General features: G+C 45.5%; 1 long non-coding RNA gene across 2 annotated transcripts; it reads right to left on the reverse strand.

Annotated features, from left to right (window-relative positions):
• Positions 1–8,515: 8,515 nt before the first annotated feature.
• LOC125486962 lies at positions 8,516–18,928 on the reverse strand. 2 transcript variants are annotated; one of them, XR_007265531.1, is made up of 2 exons: positions 18,750–18,928; positions 8,516–9,355 (listed from the first exon to the last, which is right to left on the reverse strand). It is a non-coding gene; the product is annotated as an uncharacterized LOC125486962 (long non-coding RNA). The 2 variants fall into 2 exon arrangements; XR_007265532.1 differs by lacking the exon at positions 18,750–18,928 and adding an exon at positions 15,680–15,791.
• Positions 18,929–20,202: the final 1,274 nt, after the last annotated feature.

Here is a 20,202-nt window from a genome sequence, read left to right on the forward strand (position 1 = left end):
CCGTCCCCCATACAGTCAACACCCTCTTTCCCTGGACGTCTGCCTGAAGGGAGATAGAGATGTACTGTTAAAGGGGCCAGAGGATTCTGGAGCCTGGTGGATATGTTCCAGATGAATTCCAAGTCGTGTCTTCTGGGTCAACGAGGTTTTCTGGAAAGCAGTCTTCAAACTTCCTGTTATTATTTGATTTAGAGTCATAGAGCTATACAGCACCCTTCGGTCCAACTCGTCCATGCTGACCAGATATCTTAAAAAATCCAGTCCCATTTGCCGCATTTGACAGATATCCCTTTAAGTCCATCCTATTCTTATACCTATCAAGATGTCTTTTAAATGTTGTAATTGTACCAGCCTCTACCATTGCCTCTGGCAGCTCGTTCCATACAATTCACTGCGTGTGCATTGGAGCTGCACTTCAGAGCAAGGGCCAGGGCAAGTTTGGCTTCAGTTGTCTTGGAGGTAGCAGAGAAGGGAGGTGAGGGAAAGGGGCAGGGCAGTGTGCTGATCTTGGGCAAAGATAGTGATGTCCTGGATGGGCACAAGGGCATCCGCAAGCAGAGAACCGTCTGGATGGATACTACATGATGATTGTACACTCCAGCCCAGTGACCGGAGCTGCTGGGGAAACTCGGGAAATGTGTGAGTGTCTTCTGTGTGTCCTACTCTCTGGCTGTCAATATGTTCACACATCGACAGTAAAGCTGCTCTTTTCAACCAAGTCTGTGACTGAACAGAATGAAGTCACAAAGCTCGACTGTTACACAACGCCTTTCACAATCTCTCGGCAGGTACCTCACGGTCACTTCAGGCATAATCGCTGTTGAATGTAGCAAACTCCCCTTGGCATCTTCAATCTGGTGCCAGGGCACCTGGCAGGGCAGAGGAGATCACAGTTTAATGTCTGGTGGATGCCTAGGTTTTTATGCTGCAGTGTTGGAAACATTGTTGAGAGAGAGGGGATGGGAGAGGGTGAGAGAGAGAGCTGGAGGGGGAGAGAGTGACGGTGAGAAGGGGAGAGAGAGAGAGAGACAGAGAGAGCGAGAGAAAGGGAGAGAAAGAGAGAGAAGGGAGAAACAAGGGGGGAAGGGAGAGGGAGAGGGGGACAGAGAGAGGTAGTGAAGGACAGGAAGAGAAAGAGCGAGGGAGAGAGGGAGACAGAGAGGGAGGAAAAGAGAGGGGAAGGGTGGGGAGAGAGAGGGAGTGAGGGGGAGAGGTAGGAGGGAAGGAGGGAGAGAGAGAAAGGGAGGCCGGGGAGAAAGTGAGAGGGAGGAGGGCGAGAGAGAGAGAGGGAGGGAGAGAGAGTGAGAGGGAGGAGGGAGGAAGAATCCTGCAAACCCATCAACTGTGTCTCATGACAGCTCATACACACTCATGTGGCCTAATTGAATCTCCACGCGACATTCAATGCAAGTTCTTTGCTTCACTTCCTGCTTTCAGATCTATTTTTGGAAACGTCTCCTTAGTTCAATACCAACCACTCTGCCTCAGTCACTTCATTCAAGGCTTACTCCAGTAACATAAAACTCAGTCTACCCACCATCTACAAGGCACAAGTCAGGAGTCTGATGGAATACTCCCCACTTGCTTGGATGAGTGCAGCCCCAACAACACTCAAGAAGCTTGACACCATCCAGGACAAAGCAGCCCCTGCTTGATTAGCGCCATATCCACATGCATCCACTCCCTCCCCCACCGACACCCAGTAGCACCAGTGTGTACCATCTACAAGATGCACTGCAGAAATTCACCAAAGATCCTCAGACAGCACCTTTCAAATTCACAACCACTTCCATTTAGAATGATTGGGGCAGCAGATATACAGGAACACCAGCTCCTGCAAGTTTCCCTCCAAGGCTATCACCACCTTGACTTGGGAATATATTGCAATAAAAACCAAAAGAACTGCAGATGTTGTAAATCAGAAATGAAAACAAAAATTGCCAGAAAAGCTCAACATCTTGCAGCATCTGTGAAGAGAAATCAGAGGTCCATCTTCATGCCACACTGTACCCAGAGCAGTCCCAGTGTCAAAAGGTCCCCTACTCACAAAAACAGAGTGCATATGGCACGGGAGGCGGCCATTTGGCCCACTGTATCCAGGAGGAGTCTCTGCAAGAGCCACTCTGTCAGTCCATCCCACCTGCCTTCATCTCAAACATTTTACAGAGTGAGCCAATTCTAATTCTAATTAAAAGCCATAATCAAACTTGTAGTTTCAAGTGGTGCATCCCAGCACTCAGTGACTCATTGCACAAAAACCCATTTCTATTCTTGTTGCCACTTCTGGCTCTTTTGCTGGTCTCTTCAAATCCATTCCCTCTGGTTGTATTCTACACCTGAGCTCCCTTTGTTTGAAAGCAGCAACGCTGTTGGGAAAATGAACCAGAGTACTTTGTGACACCTTTCAAACAGGAAAAAGAAATCTGAAAACTTAGTTTTCCTGTGCCAGGGTGCCTGAACATTTCCATAACAACGCCAGAAGGAGCACCTTGCAGTTTCCTGTCTCCTTTACTCAGGATTAATCAGGGCATGCCCTTCTTCAAGTTAATGTCACTGGATTAGATTGAATTACACCACAGTGAATGATGAAATGTAAATTCAATTACTAAATCTGGAATGTAAAGCTTGTGTGTGTGTGTGTGTGTGTGTGTGAATATGTGTGCTCGCATGTGTGTGTGCATGTGTATCTGTGTATGTGTGTGTGCTCATATGTGTGTGTAAAATCTCAACCATAAACAGTTCATATCTTGTCCCCACCCTCAGCTCATTCAGTGGCAGGTTTGTTGGGATAACAGTTGACCAGGATATTGGGGTAACTCCTCTGCTCCTTCCTGAAATAATAGCTGTGGGATCTATTCGGAATGGTCTCTTTCCAGGTTCTCAGTCCCAATCAGCTGCCCCTGCTGTGTTAATTATACACGATAGGAAAATAATAATTTAGTCTTTTAATTCTTCCTGTCCCATGGAGATGTTCTTCAGCAACCTCTGCTTCCTGGGGTAGTGGGGGTTGAAGTTAGGATGTGTCCATACCAGCCGATGGAAATGACAGTGATCTGACAGAAGGAAACTGTTTCTCCCGACAGAGATGAAGGGAACATTCCACAACAGAGAGATATGGGCACTCAGTCCTGAGTACGTTCAAATGAATTTGGACCAGGAGGAGGCCACTCAGCCCCTCAAATCTGCTCTGCCATTCAATAAGATCATGGCCGATCTGATGACCCACCCTTCTTGTGAAGCCCCAGTAGTCTTTTAACACTACAGCCCACGTTCCCCCCAAACCTTACTGATAAAGACTCCATCTGCCTCTCTTAAACATAGTCACAGACTCTGCTTCTGCAACCTTTTCAGGAAATCAATTACAAAAACTCGTCACTCTCTGTAAGAAGAGAATTCCTCCTTATCTCTGTCTTAAATGGGCAACCCCCCCCAATATGTAAACAGTGATCCCTAGTTCTAAACTCCTCCCGCAAAAGGAAACATCCTCTCCACATGCTCCTGTGTCAAAACTGCCCAGGTGCTTCGAGACAGAGACTTTAGATCAATGGATGTTAGGGACTCAAAGAGAATGTAGGAATTTGGGGATAAGGTGTTTTAGCCGTGATCATTTGAAAGGTCATAGAGTCATAAACTCCTACAGCTCAGAAACAGACCCTTCAGTCCAGTTCATCCATGTCGACTAAGTTTACAAACTAAAATAGTGTCATAGAGGGGAGGTGATGGCCTAGTGGTATTATTGCTGGATTGCTAATCCAGAGACCCAGAAAATGTTCTGGGGACCTGTGTTCAAATCCTGCCATGGCAGATGGTGGAATTTGAATTTAAAAAAAAATCTGGAACTAAGAATCTAATGATGACCATGAATCTATTATCCATTATCGATTATCGGGAAAAATCCATCTGGTTTACCAGTGTCCTTTAGGGAAGGAAACTGCCATCCTTACCTAGTCTGGCCTACATGTGACTCCAGACCCACAGCAATGTGGTGGACTCTTAACTGCCTTCTGAGAAATTAGGGATGGACAATGAATGCTGCCTAGCCAGTGACACCCTTATCTTGTGAATGAATAAAGAAAATAAAAATTTGCTTGCATTTGGCCCATGTCCCTCTAAACCTTTTCTATTTATGTACCTGTCCAAATTGTACCTGCATCTACCACTTCTTCTGGCAGTTTATTCTACATACAAACCACCTCTGTGTGGAAAAAGTTACCTCTCAGGTCCCTTTTAAACCTTTCTCCTGTCACTTTAAAAATATGCCTTCTAGCTTTGAACTTCCCCACCCTGGGTAAAAGCCCTTTGCTATTCACCTAATCTATCGAGTAAGTCCGAGGGACTAGATAGTCTACTCCTGTGTCCCGATCCTGTTTCTCCTGCTCTTATGGTCTTAAAATAAGGACTGATGAACACACAGGAGAAGATGCTGATGAAAAGACTGAGAGAATTGAAGGACATGGCAGTGAGACAGAGACTGCAGTCAGGGAAGAAGGGTTTGAAGTCTTGGAGGAGAGCAATAAACAAGGGCTGAAAGGAAGACTGAGATGGCAGCAGATTGTCTGAGGCAGACTCCAGCTCCATCTCTATTTTTAACCGCAATGAGCACTGTTTTCTTATTGCTGAGCTCAAACTATGATCGATGATGTTGAGTAAGCAGCAAACTGCACTTTAATCTCAGACCCTCAAAGGCACGCTGGTGAAGCACTGCAGGATTCATTCTCACAGATTAATGAATATGGAGCACACATTCTCTCTGCTCAGGATCCAGCACCTGCAACCTGGTATAAATAACTGAAGTAATGAGGCAGAAATTACCATAAATCATCTGCATCTTCCTTAAGCTCCATCCATCTCCCAGCTGAGAATTTACCACATTACACTGATCAAAGTACCCAGTCGCTGAATCGTTACACCATTCAGCAAACCTTTGAGCATTTGAATTTCAAAATCACCACAACTCTGTTTAACTCACTGAAGTACACTGTCAGTCAAGGGAGTGAGGAAAAACAAACTCTTGCTTCATCTTTCGCCAAGAGTGGCTCAGCAGCAGTACTACAGATCGAGTTGGTCGCGTCCTAAAGGACGTAGCTGCGAGACTGGGTCTGCAGCAGGTGGGTGAGTGAACCAACAAGAGAGAAAAGCATACTTGACCTCATCCTTACCAATCTGTAGTTGCATCTGTCAAGATAGTATCGGTAAGAATGACCATCGCGCAGTCCTTGTGGAGACAAAGTCCTGCTTTTAAATTGAGAATAACTTCCATTGTATTGTGTGGCACTATCACTGTGCTAAATGGGACAGACTTTGCACAGATCTAGCAATTCAAGACTGGGCATCCATGAAATGCTGTGGGCCATCAACAGCAGAAGAATTGTATTCCAGCACAATCTGTAGCCTCATGGCCCTGTATATCCCCCATGCAACCATTACCAGCAAGCTAAGGGATCAACCCTGGTTCAGTGGAGAATGCAGGACGGTATACCTGGAACAGCACCAGGCATAACTGAAGATGAGGTGTCAACCTGGTGAAGCCACCAAACAGCCAAACTTGCACGCCAAACAGCATAAGCAGCAAATGATAGACAGAGCTAAGCAATCTCACAACGAACAGATCAGATCTAAGCTCTGCAGTCCCGCCACACCCAGTCGTGAATGATGGTGGACAATTAAACAACTGACTGGAGGATGAAGCTCCAGAAATATCACCATCCTCAATGATAGAAGTGCCCAGCACATCAGTGCAAAAGATAAGGCTGAAGCATTCACAGTAAACTTCAGCCAGAGGTGCCGAGTGGATGATCCATCTCAGCCTGCTCCAGTGGTCCCCAGCATTACAGATACCAATATTCAGCCAATTCGATTCATTCCATTTGATATCAAGAAACGGTTGGAAACAATGGATACTGCAAAGGCTAAGGGCCCTGACAATATTTGGCAATAGTACTGAAGACTTGTGCTACAGAGTGTGCTGCTCCACTAGCCAAACTGTTCCAGTGCAGTTACAATACTGGTATCTACCTGGCAATGTGGAAAATTGCCCAAATATCTCTGTACACAAAAAGCAGGACAAATCCATCCCGGCCATCAATCTAATCTCGATCATCAGTAAAGTGATGGAAGGTGTCATCAACAGTGCTGTCAAGCAGCACCTGCTCAGCAATAACCTGCTCAGTGATGCTGAGTTTGGGTTCCACCAGGGCCACTCCTCTCTGGACCTCATCACAACCTTGGTTCAAACATGGACAAAAGAGCTGAATTCCAGAGGTGAGGTGAGAGTGACAGCCCTTGACATCAAGGCTGCATTCGACGGAGTGTGGCATCAAGGAGCCCGAGTAAAACTGGAATCAATGGGTATTAGGGGACAAACTCTCCAGTGGTTGGAGTCATGCGTGACACATAGGAGGATGACCGTGGTTGTTGGAGGTCAGTCATCTCAGCTTCAGGACATCTCTGCAGGAGTTCCTCAGGGCAGTGTCTTCAGTCCAACCATCTTCAACTGCTTCATCAATGACCTTCCCTCTATCATAAGATCCGAAGTGGGGATATTTGCCAATGATTGCACAATGTTCAGCACCATTTGTGACTCCTCAGATACTGAAGCAGTCCATGTACAAATGCAACAAGTTCTGGACAATATTCAGGCTTGGGCTGACCAGTAGCAAGTGGCATTCGTGCCACACAAATGCTAGGCTATGACCATCACCAATAAGAGACAATATAACCACCACCCCCTGATATTCAATGGTGTTACAAACACTGAATCCCCCACTATCAACATTCTGGTGTTATCATTTACCAGAAAGTCAACTGGACTCACCACATAAACTCAGTGGCTGTAAGAGCAGGTCAGAAGCTAGGAATACTGCGGCAATTAACTCACCTTCTGACTCCTCAAAGCCTGTCCACCATCTACAAGGCACAAGTCAGGAGTGTGATGGAATACTCCTCACTTACCTGGATGAGTGCAGCCCCAACAACACTCAAAAAGCTTGATACCATCCAGGACAAAGCAGCCTGCTTGATTGGCACTGTATCCACAAGTATCCACTCCCTCCACCACTGACGCTCAGTAGCAGCAGTGTGTACTATATACAACATGCAATGCAGAAATTCACCAAAGATCCTCAGACAGCACCTTCCAAACCCACAACCATTTCCATCTGGAAGGACAAGGGCAGCAGACATATGGAAACACCACCACCTTCTCAAGGGCAACGAGGAATGGACAATAAAAGCTGGCCAGCCAGCGATGCCCAGAAATGAATAGAAATAAAACGTCTTAGGCCATCCCAATGAAGCTGTCTTTGGAATGCAGTCAGAGTTATGATGCAGGAAAAGGCCGGACTCAATTTACACATAGCAAGCTCCAAAGATTAACAATGTGCTAAGTGATCTCCTTTTTATTTTATTCAGCTACCAGCTCTGCTTGCAAAGCATGGAACCTAATGCTCAGTATTAAATGTGATTCTGCTGTTGGGTGGTAGTTTCTAAACAATTCCAATTGCGCTAACGATCACATGAACTATTAGTTCAAGGTTCTCATTTCAGTATGTAGAGAGGCTCACATATGTGTTCTAGTAGCTACCCACATGTCCTGTTCATCACAAACAGAAATAATTGGGGATCATGTTCTGCAAAACAATATGGGCCAAAGGGTCTGTTCCTGTGCTGTACAGTTCTATGTTATAATATATGCACTCATTGAATCTTTTACAAATGAACAAGAAATTATGGGATGCCATTCCCTGGTATGTGCCCCAGAGTAATGACTTGACCGTTCAGAGTTGGATGCCTAGTTTGAATTTTGACAAAAATGCTGGAGTTAACTGTTTTCTGGTACCTCCTTCAAGGCAACACTTCTTACCACTCAGAGCCCACTTGCCAACCAATCATCACACTCTTCTCATGGAGAATAAATTGTTGTCCCCTTTGAGATTTTGTGTTCTTGTGATTCTGTCCTGATGAATGAATGCAACATAAAGAAGTTTGAATAACAGTCCCTTTTGCCGGCAGCCTCCCCAGGTTCTGTATTACCAAGTGGCCACGTGTTCTTTAGCGATGTTGTTTGAGTGATAAATATTGGCCTGGGGTTGCTCAACAATTCGACTGCTTAACTCTTAAATATTGCTTGTGGGAACATTTGGGCTCCACTTGAGAGGTTGGCTTGGGGCTTCAGTTTCACATTGCATCCTGAAGCAAGCATTTTTAACATTACAGCAAGTGCAGCACACCCACAGAATTGTATTGGAAAAGCCAGCTTAGATTTCAACCTTTTCCCTGGACTTGCACCTAACCCCAACTTTGTGAACCAATCAGGGGGTATGTTGTGCACAAATTGGCTGCAGCTTTTCACATGTTACAGCAGTGACTACACTTCAAAGGTATTTCAAAGACGGAATGTTCAAAAAGTGCTGACATAATGAAACTTTCTTTGGATGTACAATGCATTGGAAACACTAACGTGCCTCCCTTATGGATTTTAAATCTCTGATCTATGCAGCAATGACACTACTATCACTGTGTGTAACAGGTTTTATTCACAAAGCTTTAAAAGGTCTGCTCCATGTTCCAGCTGTACAACTTAGATCACTTCCCATGAGTCCACACCCAGGCTGAATAAATCAAACACAGTGAGCAACAATACTGAACAGACTTCAACACAAAACAGTTGAAGGCAGGAGCCTGACAGCGTGATATTGGTTTCAGAAAAGTCAGGCAGGTCCTTCCCCTTTCCACAGCACCCTTTAACTTTGGAAAACTCCAAACTTTACAAGATGGCGGAGGTGGCAGGGTAGAAGGTATTCAGGCTCCCAGCCTCTCCTCTCCCTCCCGCATAACTGATTCTTCTATTTTTACTTTTAAACTTTGGAATCAAATTCATCTTTTTTTCCTTCTGCAGCTGTGGTGGTGGAGAGAGGATACTGGGAGCTAGTGAGTGGATATCCGTTTCTCATGGCCATGGCAGTTGCAGACAGCTCCAGTGTTGATGAATTGAGGTCGTTCCTTTTCTCTGGTGTTTCTGCGGCATCTGTAATGGCAGCAGATGGAATGATCCCTCTGTCCTCGGAAGTTAATTTGGACATTCAATCAGTTCTTGGGAATTCATTTGGATGGTCAATTTGTTCTCAGAAGTTGAGATGGGCCCTGATCCCCCAGAGTTGGGACAGTCTCCTGGCTATGGCTGTGGCTGGAGTATCACTAGCAATGAGGCAGCTTTGGAAGAGGTGGCATTCTGAGTCCGGTCAGTTGCGTTGGGCGCTGCTTCAGCGTGCTTCCTCCTCGGTGTTGCGTCCTCAGGGACACCTTTGGCAGCTGCAGAGCAAGACGGTGTCCCAGAGGCTCATAGGAAATCAAAAAGCTGTGAATGGAACAAAAAAAGAAATTTGTCTAAACTTTGTGTGAATTATTTCTTTTTATAATTTATCTAATTAAAATGGCATTGGATTATGTTAACTTATACTCATTTTACTGTATTTTCAGCACATGTAACAATAAATTACTATTACTGTTTGATTTAATCTTATCTCACTCCAAGGTATACCGCCAGCTCCTGGGAATGCTGAGGGAGTGGAGGCCTTTAAGATTCTGAAAGGGTTTGGTCGGTTAGACATGGAAAAGGAGTTTCCACTTTTTAAATTTATTCTTTCATGGAACATGGGCATCACTGGCTGGGGAGGTGATGGCCTGGTGTATTATCGCTGGACTGTTAATCCAGAGAACAGACAACATTCTGGGGACCCAGGTTCAAATCCCGCCATGGCAGATGGTGGAATTTGAATTCAATAAATATCTGGAATTAAGAATCCAATGATGGCCATGAATCCATTGTTGATTGTCAGGAACATCCCACTAATGTCCTTTAGGGAAGGAAACTACCATCCTTACCTGGTCTGGCCTATATGTGACTCCGGACCCACAGCAATGTGGTTCACTCTTAACTGCCATCTGGGCAATAAATGCTGCCTAGCCAGCGATGCCCTCATCAATTAAAAAAAAGCCAGCGTTTATTGCCAATCCCTAGTTGCCCTTGAGAAGGTGGTGGTGAGCTGCCTTCTTGAACCGCTGCAGTCCACCTGCTGTAGGTTGACCCACAATGCCGTCAGGGAGGGAATACCAGGATTTTTATCCAGCAAGTGAAGGAATGGTGATATATTTCCAAGTCAGGATGGTGAGTGGCTTGGAGGGGAACTTGCAGGTGATGGTGTTCCCATATATCTGCTGCCCTTGAGGTGTAGGTCACAGGTTCAGAAGGTGCTGTCTAAGGTGAGCCAAAATAAAAAGAGGAACAGCTGGAGATAGTAACTAATAAATCCACTGGGATCTTCATGACAAATCTCTTTAACCAGAGATTGGTGAGAATGTCAAGTTCATGAGCAGAAGATTTAATTGAGGTGAATGGTATAAATGCATTGATGCAGGGAGCTGGACATTTAAGATGCATTTAAAGATATACTTGAAATGCCAAGGCCTACAAGGCTTTGGGCCAAGTGGTGGAAAATGGGATTCGAACAGTTAGGAGTTTGTTTTTGACAGGTACAGACTCGACAGGCTGAAGGGCCTTTTTCTCTGCTGTGGATCTCTATGATTCCATAAACACATTGCGGAGATAAGGAGAGAAGACTACATTAATAAGATTTCAATACAAAGAAGTAGGAGGAGGTTTCTATGGAGTGTAAGCATAGCATGGGCTAGTTGGGCTAAACAGCCTGTCTCTAGACAACGAGTTTGATGTAACTCTATCCATCAGCTTCACACTTGGTTGTCATGTATGTTTACGAGAGTCTGCTGAGGGGTAAACTGCTTTTTCTACACATGGAGTAGGTACTGAATGGAGAGACAGACAGTCAGTCCTCAGGGACCTAAGGTGGCCAGAATTATGGTGGTGTGGAACTGAGTGCGATCAGAGTGATTAACACCCTGTGCCATAGCCTTCTTAATGCTTTCAGTCAGGGAGATGTGGAAGAGACAGACCATAATCTTTGTGACTGAGTTTCTGATTGAGTGAAATCATCAGTACAGAGGGATGTCTGATCAGGACCTAAGACATCTCTTATCCCATCTCTCTCTTCAGCATGAGGGTCAGGGAGGGGGAGAATACAGGATTCATACTGCTCTGCAACAGTCCCGATCAAACACAGCACGCATGAAACTGACTGTTGACATACTGTCCCTACAACAAGGTTCTTCAGTCTCACTGACAATGGGAGGGCCCCTGACTGTTTGATCTACATCCCTGGTGATGCAAGGAATTCTTGTGTCCTGGTGCTGAGCTGGACTGTAAATATACACAAAGCTCCAGATTGAGATTGTCTGAAGGTCATCTCACAAACCCCTTCTTGACACCAATAGGCGATTCGAACTGGAGGTTTCAGAGGTAAAGTCAAATCATAATTCTTTAGCCTTCTTCTCATGGGGACTTTATACCTTGGTAGCTCTGTGTTTCCACGTGCCTCAGTTAAAACTCTTCCGCATGAATGTGAGCACCTCATGTACACTTCCTCCCATCTGCAATGTTAGAGCTCACTACGTCTGCACATTTCACATGTACACTTTACACTGGGGTAATAGGTTAGTAATTCACTCCCATTCCGTACTGTAACCTGTAACAGTGTGTACGAAGATCAGCACCAACAATATGCAGGTTAAAAAAAAACACTGATTCACTCCTGCCTGGCGTTTTACTCTGTGTGTGCCTTGTACATGCATCTAAGTATGTTACATTTTTGTTTCTCTCTATGTATGATGTCACATATATGCATGTATGTCCTTGCATATGTGTGTATATGCTTCTGCATGTGTGCCTGTACGTGTGTGTCTGTATGGACACGTGTGTGTAACTGCATGTGTGTGTATTTATGCTTCTGCATGTGTGTGTGCATGTCTCTGTGCGTGATCTGATTTATTTTTGTTGTCACATGTCCATAAGTACAGTGAAAAGTTTTGTTTTGCGTCCAATATAGGCAAATCATAGCATACAAAGTCACAAAAAGCATAGGGTGATTGAACAGTGCGAGGAATACAAAATTATAGCTGCAAAGAAAATGCACAAAAAGCGAGATCAACATTAGATTTGAAATTTGAGAGGTCCATTCACAAGTTTAATAACAGCAGGGGAGAACTTGTTCTTTAATCTGTTGGTACACATGTTTAAGCTTCTGTATCTTCTACCTGACAGATGTTGGAAGAGATTATAACTGGGGTGAGAGGGGTCTTTGGTGACATTGGCTGCCTTTCTGTGGCAACGTGAAGTGTAGATGGAGTCAATGGATGGAAAGTTGGCTTGTGTAATGGTCTGGGCTGTGTTCACAATTTTCTTACGGAGATGGGCATGAGCAGTTGCCATACCAAACTGTGATGCACCTTGATAGAATGATTTCTATGGTGCATCTGTAAAGGGTAGTGAGTGTCCTTATGGACATGCTGAATTTCAATAGCCTCCTGTGTGTATTTCTGTGTATATGCTTCTGTATGTGAGCATGCACATGTATGGGTGCATGTGCCTGTCTGTGTACATGTGCGTGCACAGATGTGCACGTGTCTCAACACCAGCTCCTGTCCATGCATGGTACTCAGCAGGTAGAGAAAATGATTTGTTCTGTTAAGTGCTGTGCACTTTATGAATCCTCATCATATTTCACGTGTTGAGTCCTCCGTATCACTGGTGTAAGGCAGCAGGTCATTGAGACAGACTTTGTGACTTGTGCACTGGGAGTAACACAGCAAGAGGCTGAGACAATGTTGTCAACCACAAGAATGAAGATTGAACACATTGTCAATGTCATCCCAATCTTGGCTGTTGTTAGTGCTTTGAGTGCACATTGCTGTACAACCCACAGAGCACAACAGTCAATTATCTCTCTCTGTGCCTCTGGCATATGTCACAAAGAGACTTGGGTAAAGAAAATGAAGTTGATGCAGTTGAAGATTTTACACAAAAAGCAATATAATTGGACAGTGAGTAGCAAAGAAAAATCAGCAAAGAGTTCAAATGGTGGATCCACATAGAAGGAAACCAAAAGGCTTATCAACCATATTTATAGCTCAGGCTGACAACAGCAAGTAGTTTGACACCATGCAAGTGTCAGCCAGTGATGATCTCCAGAAAGAGAAAATCTAACCATTGCCACTTGACATTCAATGGCATTACCATTGCTGAATCCCCAGCTAGCAATATTCTGGGGGTTGCCATGGACCAGAAGCTAACTGAACTAACCATATAAATACAGTGGCCAAAAGAACAGGTCAGGGGCTAGGAATATTGTAGTGAATAACTCATCTCCTGACTCTCAAAAGCATGTCCACCATCTACAAGGCACATGTCAGGAGTGTCCCCAGGAAGTGTCACTGGACTTGAAACATTAACTCTGCCTCTTTCTCTACAGATGCTGTCAAACCCGTTGAATTTCTCCCACAATTTCTCTCTTCATTTAAGATCTCCAGTATCCCTCACAATATTTTGCTTTTATTCAAGTCAGGAGTGTGATGGAATACTCTCTATGTGCCTGGGAGAGTGCTGCTCCAACAACACTCAGGAAGTTTGACACTATTACGGAAAAAGCTCCTGCTTAATTGGCACTGCATTCACAAACATTCACTCTCTCCACCATCGACTTTTAGTAGCAGCAGGGTATACTATCTACAAGATGCACTGCAGAAATTCACCAAAGAGCATAAAACAGCACCTTTCAAACTGGTGATCTCTATTATCTAGAAGGACAAAGGCAGCAGATATATGGGAACAACCGCCTGCAAGTTCTTCTCTATGCCACTCATAGAGTCATAGATATTCAGCACAGAAACGGTCCCTTCGGTCCAATTCATCCATGCCGACCAGATATCCTAAACTAATCTAGTCCCATATGCCAGCATTTGGCCCAAATCCCTCTAAACCCTTCCTATTCATATACCCATCCAGATGCTTTTAAATGTTGTAATTGTACCAGCCTCTACCAGTTCCTCTGACAGTTCATTCCATACACCAACACACTGTGTGTGAAAAAGTTGCCCCATAGGTTCCCTTTTAAATCTTTCCCCTGATACCTTAAACCTACGCCCTTTTGTTTTGGACTCCCCTACCCTGGGGAAAAGACCTTGATTATTGAACCCTATCCATGCCCCTCATAATTTTATAAGGCCACTCCTCAGCCTCTGACCCTCCACAGAAAATAGTCCCAGCCTATTCAGCCTTTTCGTACAGCTCAAACCCTCCAAACCTGGTAATATCATTGTAAATCTTCTCACAACCCTTTCAAGTTGAACAACATCTTTTCTATAGCAGGGAGACCAGAATTCACTCACCATCCTGATTGGGAAAATATCGCCATTCCTTCAGTGCTGGTTGATCAAAATCCTGGCACAACTTCCCAAACAATATTGTGGGTCTATCTATAGCACATAGGAACACAGGAATGGCCATTCAGCCCCTCGAGCCTGTTCCACCATTTAATGAGGTCATGACCTAACTCCATATACCTGTAAATAAAAACCAAAAGAACTGCGGATGCTGTAAATCAGAAACAAAAACAGAAATTGCTGGAAAAGGTCAGCAGGTCTAGCAACATCTGTGAAGTGAAATCATGTTTCGGGTCCAGTGAGGAAGGGTCACCAATTTGGGGGCGGCACGATGGCACAGTGGTTAGCACTGCTGCCTCACAGCGCCAGGGACCCGGGTTCAATTCCATCCTCAGGCGACTCTGTGTGGAGTTTGCACATTCTCCCTGTGTCTGCGTGGGTTTCCACTGGGTGCTCCGGTTTCCTCCCACCGTCCAAAGATGTGCAGGCTAGGTGGATTGGCCATGCTAAATTGCCCATAGTGTTCAGGGATTTGTACATTAGGCGTGTTATAGGGGAATGGGTTTGGGTGGGTGCTCTGAGGGTCAATGCAGACTTGTTGGGCCAAAGGGCCTGTTTCCTCACTGTAGGGATTCTATGATTCCTCTCCATACACCTGTCTTTGGCCTGTATTCCTTAGTACCTTTGCTTAACAAAATGTATCTATCTCAGATTTAAAATTAACAACTGAACCAGCATCCACTGACATTTCATAGAATCACAGAATCCTTAGAGCGTGAAAGCAGGCCATTTGGCCAATCAAGTGTACACTGGCCCTCCGAAGACCATCCTATTCAACACCCCACCCCCACCGCACCCTATTTCTGTAGGACTGCATTTCCCATGGCTAATCCACCTAGCCTGCACATCCCTGGACACTATGGCTGGAAGGGTTTCTTTCATAGCCCTCATTCGATTTATTATTATCGATGCTCCCACATTTATTGCCCAGCGTTCTGCTTTCCCCCAACAATTGGAAGGACTTTATCTTGCTCCATGCAATCAAATCCTTTAGCAATGTTCAAGGCCGTCTGTTAGGTCACTCCCTAGCCTTCCCTGTCTGAGAGAAAGCCGCATTTGTGCAGCACCTTTCGCAACCTCTGGATCTCCCCAAGACTTGGCAGCCTGTGAAGTTTGGAAATGTAAAGCCTGGTAGCCAAACTGTGCACAGCAAGCTCCCACACGCAGCAATATGGCAGTGAACAGTTTCTTTGTGACACGATTTGGGAGCGGGCAGCTGAAACATTTTTAGGCCTTCCAGGGAACCTCTCACACTTTGCTTCAAAGCAGCGCAGTAGCAGACATCTCGGCCTCTCCCGGAGCTCAGCCCCTCTGCCACTGCAGTACTCACTCTCTGGGAGCGTTACCCTGGATATGGGGGCCAAATTTCTATCGGTGGGGCTTGAGGCTGTGATTGGTGCACAGTGAACTGTGCTTAACGTCGTCCTTAATCCATTTCCCGGGGAACTGAGTGACGGCATTTGTGTGGGGTGTGGTCAGTCAGGAACTGTGATCTCACCTCCTCACCATTCACCACCCTCCCCCCTTCCCAGCCCTCGGCCATTCCTGAATTTGCTGTGCTCACTTGAGGACTCCCTGCTGAGTCTGAGTTAATTAAACTGTTTAAATTGAGTGTTTACTCTTTATCCGTTCCATACACGTCACAACTTCATGAGCGACTGTTCATGCTGAAAATAGAGTTTTGATTCATTTCTCTGAATATCACAAACCAATTAGACCAGATCGGCTGGATCCTTGCGTCTTTCAAATGTAATTGCCCGCACTCCCCCAGGGCTGCCCATTAACAGGCTCGTTTAGCATTTGTTCCTTCAATGTTGATTACAAAGCACAGCGTCTCCTCCTGCCACACTCAGGACAGTGACACCAGGCAGGCAGAAAGAGGCAGAAATATCAGGCAGTGAGTGGTACAGTCCAGTCTATACCTGCTAATGCGGACTGCTCCAGGTGACACAGTCAATTCGGACTGACACAGACCAGCCTATGCCTGGTGATATAGACTACTCCTGGTGGCACAGACCAGTCTATACCTGGTGACACAGACCAGTCTATGCCTGGTGACACAGTCGATTCTGACTGACAGACCAGTCTACACCTGGTGATACAGTCGATTCCGGTTGACTCAGATCAGTGATACTGACATTCATGCTGATGTTTCCATGCTCGGCCTGCTGTCCAGCACAAGCCAAAGAGACAGTGCCTCATTTTCCACTGAGGTACTTTACAGCCTTCAGGTCTCACCACAGAGTTCAACACTTTCAGAGCATGAGCACTGTCATCCATTTTGATTATTCCCTTCCCTCCTCTGTGTTTCTCATTTGCATATAGTTTGTCCTCAGTACAACACCTTCCTGTTTCTAACTCCCACCATTAACATCTGTGCTTCATCTATATCGCTCCCTGCTAGCATCAGCCTTCCCTTTGCCTTTTGCTCTGGGGTGTTTTTGCATCTGTTCTACTTACCCCTCCACCCTACCGTATCAACAGCATAAATATTATCATTTTCCAGCATCCTGCAGTTGCCACGAACAGTCACACTGGACTCGAAACATGAATTCTGTACTCTTTCCCTACAGATGCTGCCTGACATATTGGGTTTTTCCAGCAATTTAATTCATCAACTCAGAATAATTTTCCCTGACACTGGGGTGGGGGTTAGTGGGGCCGTCATGGATGGGGTGGGGGCTTGTGGGTGTTGGAAAGGGCCGTTACTGGAGGAAACAATTGTGTGGATGAGGGATTAATAAAGTTTTTCACTCTGTAAAGTGAGCCCTGACATTTTAACTCTCCGGGAATGGCACTGTGAGATTAATGAGGAGTTTCTGTCAACTCAATTACCTTGCAGTTTTCCAGCACAACATCCACATCCCCCAATCTTCCAGGTCTCTAGACTTAATGAGAAGCAACTACATTAATTCGGCCAAGACTCTGTGAAAGAAACAAAGTTGACCTTTCAAAATAATCCAGCAATTTCCTCTGGTTTTACATGAGTGCCTCTGTAGCTGAGCAGCAATTCTTTCAAAGGTCAAATGACAGCTGCGTCTGACAAATCAGGCAAGGCACCGTTGGGTGGTAGACCAATACGGGCCCCAACGCCTCCCCCAGCCTGTGCCTGCTGTCCAGTCCAACCAAACTGCTAGGAGCCTGAGAGCCCGTGTTGGGGGAGGGGATATGTGCCAATAGTCCAATGCTTCTGTTTACTTTCTCGCTTGTGGGTTAGCAAACTGTGAGGTTGACGACTTTTGACAGGAAGAATAGACAAGCAGAGCATTATAGAGTCACAGAGGTGTCCAGCACAGAAAAAGGCCCTTTGGCCCATCAAGTCTGGCCCATAATTGTTTAAATGGAAAGAGATTGCAGAACGTTGCAGAGCAGAGGGACCTGGGAGTTCCTGGGGATGAATCAGAAAAAGCTGGAGAGCAGGTACAAAAAGTGTCAAGGCAGCAAATGTTGGTCTTTATTGCAAGGGGATGGGAGTACAAAACTAGGGTTGCCTTGTTCCAACTATGCTGGTTACCCAGATTACTGTGATCTCCTGCTCCCGCTACCTAAGGACAGAGAGGGAAGACTCACTGCAAACACAAGCTATGTGGCTTCTCTGGAATGTTCCACACATGCCAATCGCCATGCCAATGCAAACGCATTGACTTCCACTCATGGACCTCGGAGATCCATGAAGCAGAAAAGCAAATGAGGTAGAGTGTAGCTCACTGGGTTAATTCCTGAGGTGAAGGGGTTTCCATGTGAGAAGTTGGGCCTACACTTAATTGAGTTGACCCGACAATGAGAGGGCAACTTCCTGAAATGTGAGGAGAGCTGAAGGGTGGACACTGAGAGGACATTTCTCCTCCTGGAGGAGACTGGAGCGAGCACTCCCATCTGAAACAGAAGGGGTCCCCTGTTTGAGATGGAGATGAGGAGGAATCTCTTCATTAGATGGCCATTTGGCTGCAGATTGCTGGATTTCTCTCTCAGGGGTTTCCCTTCCCGGCATCTTACCCACATTCCGAAACCGGAAGATCCCAATCAAGGCCATAGCTCAGTAAGAGAGAGAGCGGACCCAGCGAGAAAAAGTTTGTGCTTATTCAAGGAGAAGAATATTGCCCAAGCGTCAGCCTGCTTTAAAGAAACCAAAAACTAGCTTCAAGGAATCTCCTCAATCTTGAGAGAAATCACAACAAAACCATCTTTCAGGTGATCAGAAGAAATATTTTCAAAGTGTCCCATTGATGTTAACACAGATGTCAGAGATTGCAAACATGATTCATTGTTTCCATTAATCCCTACGTTTTACTGCTCACTAAAATGGAAAGTATCATTTCAATATTTTGACGCTAAGTGGAGGGCTGTAAGCTTAATCAGGAAGTGCCTCATACAGTTTTGGCAGAGCAGGGACATCTTACCGAAGCTATTCGATTGAGTGCAAATTGAGTCCTGTCTCCGATCATCCCACTTCTTGTTGTAAAGCTCTCAGGAATCAGGCTGCCTCTTTAAACACCAGCACAAGGCTGCAAGCCACAGACTCACGCTGTTTCCCAGCTTTATCCATGGTGGGTGCTGAATCAGCATACAGATCTTAGAAAGGCACTGTTCCTTTAAGACAGCTAGATATGGGTTTGCCTGTAACTCTCTGTATACTCCAGTGATTGGTTTGCTTGTAAACAGCCAGCTGACCAGCCGGTTAGTCAGCCTATCAATGACATATTTTGTTTTATTACAGCAACCGACGTGAGCATATGACCCAGGTGGTGTGTAAATCGGAGATGTTGGATTGGTCAGCTGTTAAGAAACTTCCAGATATCTGTGGGAGATGTCATGTGGGCTATCACACAGAAAGCTGCAGCTAACCACACCATGCTGGCCGGAAGTGGTCACATCAGTGGGTCCAAGTTGACTAGGCGTCATTGAACCCGGCAGATAAAAGGAGCAGTTAGGGGGATTTTACAGCTTGTGGACCAGGAATGATTCCTTCTGGCTAACAGTGACTTCTGCTTTCCTCCCTGCCTCTCCACCACTGAGCTTAATGTTTTGCCTCGCTACCAGATTCCCTCTTGGAATCAGAAATTATCTACCCTCCAAAGAGCAGCCCACCCCAATCCCATCAAAACGTCTGAACCATCAGCTATTTGCCACGCTCTCACTAAACCATCCACAACCTGCTGACTATCCCTGGCCTGCATTCTCCTCTGTAGTCTTCTCACCCTTTAGAGGGCCCAGCCTTTTGATCAAGCTGACTTCCAGGTAGGGGACTCAATGCATTAATGACATGCACTGTAGCATTGCGCTGCCTGTCTGAGATGTGAGGGTGAGGTCCCTTAACTGCTCCCTCAAACAGATGTGAGGGGTCCCAGGGCCTGACTTGGAAGAAGAGAAGGGGGGAAGAGGGTCCACATGAGTCCCTCAACCAACAAATATGAAATAAGTAGTAACAAATATGGTTAAAATAAATAAACAAAACACAATAATAAATAAACAAACAAAAAAAATTTATAAATATGGGGCAACACAGTGGCTCAGTGGTTAGCACTATTGCCTCACAGCAGCAGGGACCTGGGTTCAATTCCAGCCTCAGGAAAATGTCTGTGTGGAGTTTGCATGTTCTCCCCATGTCCATGCGGGTTCCCTCTAGTTGCAATGGTTTCCTCCCACAGGCCAAAGATGTGCAGGTTTGCTTGTTTGGCCATGCTAAATTGCCCATAGGGTCCAGGGATGTGCAGGCTAGGTGGATTATTCACCTAGTGTTACAGGGATAGACTGCAGCATTGGGTCCAAGTGGGATGCTCTTTGGAGGATTGGTGGAGACTTGATGGGCCGAACGGCCTCTTTCCGCACTGTAGGGACGCTATAAAATTATTC

The sequence above is a fragment of the Rhincodon typus genome, chromosome 35 (assembly GCF_021869965.1).
Source record: "Rhincodon typus isolate 14 chromosome 35, sRhiTyp1.1, whole genome shotgun sequence".
Lineage (NCBI taxonomy): Eukaryota > Metazoa > Chordata > Chondrichthyes > Orectolobiformes > Rhincodontidae > Rhincodon > Rhincodon typus.